Here is a 7,153-nt window from a genome sequence, read left to right as displayed (position 1 = left end):
TGCAGCGTGTCCTGATCTCCCCGGCAACGGCGCCAGAAAAAGAGCTTGATACGCGTACAACACGCGTCCGTTGGGAACCCCAAGAGGAAGGTGTGATGCGTACAACAGCAAATTTTTCCTCAGTAAGAAACCAAAATTATCGAACCAGTAGGAGTCAAGAAGCACGTGAAGGTTGATGGTGGCGGAGTGTAGTGCTGCGCAACACCAGGGATTCCGGCGCCAACGTGGAACCTGCACAATACAATCAAAGTACTTTGCCCCAACGTAACAGTGAGGTTGTCAATCTCACCGGCTTGCTGTAACAAAGGATTAGATGTATAGTGTGGAAGATGATGTTTGCAAAGAACAGTAAGAACAAGTATTGCAGTAGATTGTATTCGATGTAAAAGAATGGACCGGGGTCCACAGTTCACTAGTGGTATCTCTCCAATAAGAAATAGCATGTTGGGTGAACAAATTACAGTTGGGCAATTGACAAATAAAGATGGCATAATAATGCACATACATATTATGATGAGTTGTGTGAAATTCAATTGGGCATTACGACAAAGTACATAGACCGCTATCCAGCATGCATCTATGCCTAAAAAGTCCACCTTCGGGTTAGCATCCGCACCCCTTCCAGTATTAAGTTGCAAACAACAGACAATTGCATTAAGTATGGTGCGTAATATAATCAACACAAATATCCTTAGACATAGCATTGATGTTTTATCCCTAGTGGCAACAGCACATCCACAACCTTAGAACTTTCTGTCACTGTCCCAGATTAAATGGAGGGATGAACCCACTATCGAGCATAAATACTCCCTCTTGGAGTTACAAGTATCAACTTGGCCAGAGCCTCTACTAGCAACGGAGAGCATGCAAAATCATAAACAACACATAGATGATAGATTGATAATCAACATAACATAGTATTCCATATTCATCGGATCCCAACAAACGCAACATGTAGCATTACAAATAGATGATCTTGATCATGTTAGGCAGCTCACAAGATCGAACAATGATAGCACAATGAGGAGAAGACAACCATCTAGCTACTGCTATGGACCCATAGTCCATGGGTGAACTACTCACACATCACTCCGGAGGCGATCATGGCGATGAAGAATCCTCCGGGAGATGATTCCCCTCTCCGGCAGGGTGCCAGAAGCGATCTCCTGAATCCCCCGAGATGGGATTGGCAGCGTCTCTGGTAGGTTTTCCGTATCGTGGCTCTCGGTACTGGGGTTTTCTCGACGAAGGCTTTAAGTAGGCGGAAGGGTAGATTTAGAGGCGGCGTGAGGGCCCCACACGCCAGGGCAGCGCGGGCCCAGCCCTGGCCACGCGGCCCTGGTGTGGCGGCGCCTCGTCGCCCCACTTCGTAATCCTTTCGGTCTTCTGGAAGCTTCGTGGAAAAATAAGACCCTGGGCGTTGATTTCGTCCAATTCCGAGAATATTTCCTTTGTAGGATTTCTGAAACCAAAAGCAATGAGAAAACAAGAATCGGCTCTTCGGCATCTTGTCAATAGGTTAGTGCCGGAAAATGCATAAATATGTCATAAAGTGTGTATAAAACATGTGAGTATCATCATAAAAGTAGCATGGAACATAAGAAATTATAGATACATTTGAGACGTATCACCGCCGCCTCAGCCGTGAGAGCGCATAGAGCTCACCTCTTGGGACGTCTCATGCTTTCCGCCAACTACATCCAGAAAGGGCCTCCTCTTCGCGCATAGCTTCGATGTGGTTGAACGAATAATTGGAATGTTACTGCAGAGTAGTTCTTATTATAGAATCTGGAGCAATGTTGAATGCACCCGCATAGCGTCAGAGGATCAGGGGCACTACACTATGCACTGCCTCTACCATGCGTCCTCCTCGATCAATGTCAATCCATGGTACAATTGTGCCATCGAACTTCCAAATTTATACAATGATTATCGTTCTATTTTGAAGAAAATTTGAATTTGTAGATTCTATTTGTAACAATATATTTGAATGGCCCGCTGAACGCGTAGTCACTCAGCTAGTCTGTATCTGTACTACTTAAAAAGAACCAACCTGTTCCGTCGTCAGGCGGTACGTCGTTCGCTTGGTCGAGCGTTCCGTCGTCTCACACGAAACTGGGCCAAGCCCAACAACCTCGCTAGAGTGAAATGAAAGCCTAGCACGCGGAACCCTCGCCCTGAACTCGTCATCCTCCTCCCCCCCTCCCCTGCGCGGAGCTGCTGCCGGCCTGCCGCCGACCACCCACCGCCTTCTCCTGCTTCCCAGTCTTGCGAAGCTATTCCTCTCCCTCTACCCGCCTCCTCCTCTCCAGACACCTCACCATCATCTTCTATCTCCGATCTGGTAATCGGCGCTGCGGGGATCTCTTCCAACTTATACTCTGCCTCCGATCTGGTTACCACCGCTCCGGCCGCCACACTAGCACAGAGTTCCTCTACCTCGGCACCCCGTTGATGTCAGGTCACACGACCTCGCACCTTCTCCCTATGTTTCTGGAGCTCCGCCCTCTCCCGCTGCTCCCCCGCATTGGCCTGTGCTTCTGCCTCCGACCCGAGCACTCGCCCACGCACCGACGTAGCCCGGCGCCTCTCTGCTCCCCCCTTTAGCGCAGTTGGTCTCCTCTCCCATGCTCGGCTCCACTCCATAGATTTCCGCCCGCCGTCCAACCCGTCGGCCCCCAAACTAAGGCCTTCTCATGACTTCTCCTTCCCTCAGCTGACCCGAAATCTCCACCTGCTACACCGTGCATCCCGCGTCAAGATCAGACGGTGCGGCACAACATTTGTACAACTAAAAGTAAAAGCAGGTGCTGCCATGGATGGTCGTTGTGATGGCAAAAGTGAGTAATCAGGGACTGGGTCAGTTGTGTCTTGATGACTCGGATATTGATATGGATATGGATTGTGAGTGAATCCTCCCAAATTTTTGTGTGTAATAGTTTGTTAGGTTTCTGAAAGCATGCATTCGTTTATGCTGTCGCACTGTATATCACAGAGCCAACCTTTGTGCATCTTACATTGCAAGTTCTGAATTACTTTGAGGGTCTATGGGATATCCTGTCCATTTTGACTGATAGTGATTAAGGTTTCTTCTTTTGCAGTTGTAGACTATAACTCTGCTTTCATCCGCCTTGTTCATCTGCGCAACTGTCTATATGATTTCAAGCTATCAATGTGTTTATATTCCTTAGAAGCCAATATACCTCTATCCAGACTTTTTAATTGATATGATACTTGCATTTAGCTTCATCCTTGAACAAGTTTATTTATTTACATTTACTCTGTAAAATTAAATTTCAGGAGATGGGGACTCACCATCAAGGGTACATATGAGCCTAGCCAATTCATCGCCTGTGGCTGCTGCTGAATGACATGTCCATCCTTGGCAATGATTTGCCACTTGGCAGCACTAGGAAGTCTGAAACCGGTAATGTGATTGTGTAAGCTAGGAGCCAATTACAGTTAATACGTCAAGGCTCAGCCTCATTTGGTAATGAGAGGATGAGGAGTGCTGATTGATGACACGTACCATTTTTTTCTTCGAAATCTTGCAAATTCTGGTCATGGCAGCTGCTATATTCTTCTACTACACAGTGAAATGAGGAGGGGCCAGACCTGAGGTTACAGCTCATCCTCTAACATTCCAGTGATGTGGTGTCTGCCGGTCGTTTCTTATGTGGACATCTTCCTCACGGGGAGTTTCATCAGACTGAACAAGTTTGGCGTCGTTTCATTGTTTGCTGTTGCGTTTGTGTCTAAATCTTCATTTGTCTCCTTTTGTGTGTCTCTTTGTAATATCTTCACATGAATCTCCAGCTAGCATGAATGGAATGTCGTAGGAAGTACAAAAAAACTCACCTTTCACGTGTCTCTTTGTGATAACATTTGAAAAATAGTACCATGATTACGGCCATAATGGAATAAAAATTTCTCAAGCCTAATGTTGTGCCTCATGTTGTTGTTTCTAATGAAATGTAAATTTTTTTAATAGTGATCTGGCACACAGAACCATCTTACAGGTGACATGTAAGTTAACCTGCCCTACACCACATAGTTTTTTCTTTCTGTTCATTTGGTAATAGGAGAAGATACTAGCATTTGGTCATATTTATCTTCGGAGGCTTGAGCCGTAATTCACTTAGTGGAACCTTCTCACATGATATGTGCTAGCTGACTTGCATGTGGTTCTATGCTTACTCAGCTACTGATTTTATCAACATAGAGTTTTTGCTTCCTGATCTGCAGTGATGTGGGTCAACAATCTCACAGGAACAATTCCATATAATTTGTACAACTACAGTAGCTTTGATATTTTGTAGTTGCTTGCTAATATTTATTGATATATCAGTGCTCGTTTGTCGAGTTTTTTTATTTGGACCTGATTTTATGAAATACTCAGAAAAATCTTAAATGTTGTAAAACATAGGTTTCTTTCAAGCAGCCACAGTGTGAGCCTTCTTGATTTAACGCAAATCTAGCAGTTCTTACAAATGCTTTGGAACTGAGGGAATGCACCTATTTTTTATATATGTTTATTTTTTTATTTGGTGATTAGGGTCAAGTTGAATTGGTTGATTCACTTAAACAGTAACAAATGCTTAGGAAGAGAACTATCATCCAGAGGTTCATTAGCGATGACATTTCTAGCTCTATTAGTCTTTCCAACAAGTTTTGTCCTGTTTATTTCAGTGCTGAATACTGTTCTTTGCACATGCTATATATAAAACTAGAACATAACTATTCATTATCTTCTTGCAAAATACAATACATGTTATCTCACAAGTGAAGTGTTTCCCTCTCACATACCATATATGCAGTTGGAAATAGGAGGAAGGTGAAGGAGATATATTAAGCAATCCATCTGCACGGGTGAATGATACCATTCCGTCCACCCGTTTACATGACTTCATTCTTACGATCAATAAATAAAATTTATTTATGCTGCATAAACCTCCTCTCTATGAACGTTTGTGTGTAGCTAGACTATCGATGGTAATCATGTCACTACTATGACAGAAAACGCCGTCATTTCTTAAAGCTGAGGCACATATACATTCATTTTTATTGCTATGAATACAATCATCTGGCTTGGAGTAGTGTACCAAATGAGTGGAGTTGTAGCAGTAGCCCTTACAACTATCTTAAATGAAATAATTTTGAAGATAAACGGTGTTAGACTGAACTTGATATCCATGATGTTCTATGTGAACCCTTGAAGGTATCTTGTCCAATGGCTCTCTAGATACTGTTTAGTAATTTTTCGTGCAGTGCTTTTTGTGTGATCATTACCTGGCTAACCTAATCAGTACAATACCTTCAGTATAATTTTCTTCATGAAAACAATATATTTTAGTATTACAGTAACACATAGATAACCCAGTCAAAATGAATAAATGAAAATCTAATGACGCAACTCACTGCATAGGTTCAATTTTAGTGAATGGTAACCACCATTCCGCTTTGCTGAAAATATAGATTCGAAGTAGGGAAATTTAGTGAAGTTTTTGTTCTGTTTTTGGCACCGCAGGAAGTTGAGCTGAGTGGTAGATACTTTGCTTCCGCCAATAACTATTGCATATTATATTGCCTTTGCACAACCTGGAGAAAACTCTGGATGGTGTATATATCTTTAGGTTTTCTTCTCTTGTTTTTGTTTTCTGTATACAAGTTGGACTTTGTTTATGCTTAAATAATAAATTTTCTGTGGGGCTCTTTGCCCCACAGTCCTGGGTTTCAAAAAAAAAATCTGGAGAAAACTTTATTCTACAAAATCTATTGTATATTATTGAAACTCAAAAGGATGACATGTTATTTGAATAACCCAAACTTAATGCTCTTGTGGATAGTGTTGCTGTTAAAAACTTATTAATTAACATGCGTCTTTGTGTGAAGAATAATGAATATTCTTCACATTACCAGCGATTTACGTACATTATATTAAATGTGTGGTGGGAATTTTTTTTGAAAATCCGTAGCAACGCACGGGCATTTAACTAGTATATTTATATTTATGCATGGTTACACTCTACACATATTAATTTTGACTAAAAATTACATGGAACATAGACGGATGGAAGATGTAACCGGACCGAATAGTATCTATGAGAATATGGCACCTTCCACGAAATTTCGATGTTCACAACTGCAAGTTGTCCGTCAACCGTCGTCAGTTTGCTTCTTCGTTCCTTCGTTTATTGTCTTTTGACTCCGATAGTATCGGCAGATTAGAAGTTGTTATTAGCACTAACCTAATTTTATACTACTACCCGAGTTGCAAGAAGGGATCACATATCTCGCAGCCCGATGTCAGCTATGACGCCATGGAACGACAATTGTCTACCAGCAGAGATAATATGTGTAAGCGTGCATGAACACACGACAAATTGAGCACATGCTGAGCAACGTATCAGATTTCGTTTGTATTGGTTTGGACAACGGTAGATGTCTTGCTCAGTCTTTTCCACAAACTTTAGCTTTTTTAGATTGTAATGGCTCCTTCTAGAAATAGACTTTTGTCCCGCAACTACACAATACAAGTATATATCTGGGCCACATCACAACCAAGCCCAACAGAAACTATAGAGAAAGAAAAAGAAAACAAATACCGACACCGGCAACTCGACAAAAACGATGACGACCCGCAACCGCTACATCCTCCGGCTCCGGAGGATTCCCACCATGCTCCTAGCACACCGAAACGCCGCATACTGAAACATCATATTCAACAAGGAGAACGACGACAACGCCACTCTTGTCCGAAGTAATCCTAGGGTTTCTCCTGGTACGCGGAAGGGAATGTAGAGGGGGTACATCCGACGCCCTCCAGGAAGGCAAGGCGGGGCCCTCAGGGGCCACCATGTCAGAGTCGGACGAGTCAACATGGATTTCTAACAACCCCCAAAACCACCACTCTGGACGATTCGACGAGTTCCACTCGACATTCCGCCTACCAGCACACGCCACCACGGTCTTAAAATCATGCTCGCCGTCTCCCTGTGGAAATCGGCGCAAGGCCTAGAGGAGGAAAAGGGAGACACCAGGGCCGGAGGAAGCACACCATAGCCATGCTGCTGGAACTACCTCCATCGCCTTCGCGGCAGCTGGCCGGACGTGGCAGCAAGGACAAACCAGACTCATACTAGCCCGGACGGGC

At 43.5% G+C, this 7,153-nt stretch overlaps 1 long non-coding RNA gene across 1 annotated transcript; it reads left to right on the top strand.

The window, feature by feature from the left end:
• Positions 1-2,081: 2,081 nt before the first annotated feature.
• LOC127294611 (uncharacterized) lies at positions 2,082-3,737 on the top strand. Its single transcript, XR_007846815.1, has 2 exons — positions 2,082-2,904; positions 3,301-3,737. It is a non-coding gene; the product is annotated as an uncharacterized lncRNA (long non-coding RNA).
• Positions 3,738-7,153: the final 3,416 nt, after the last annotated feature.

The sequence above is a fragment of the Lolium perenne genome, chromosome 4, assembly GCF_019359855.2.
Source record: "Lolium perenne isolate Kyuss_39 chromosome 4, Kyuss_2.0, whole genome shotgun sequence".
Lineage (NCBI taxonomy): Eukaryota > Viridiplantae > Streptophyta > Magnoliopsida > Poales > Poaceae > Lolium > Lolium perenne.
This window is presented reverse-complemented; position numbering and strand designations above follow the sequence as displayed.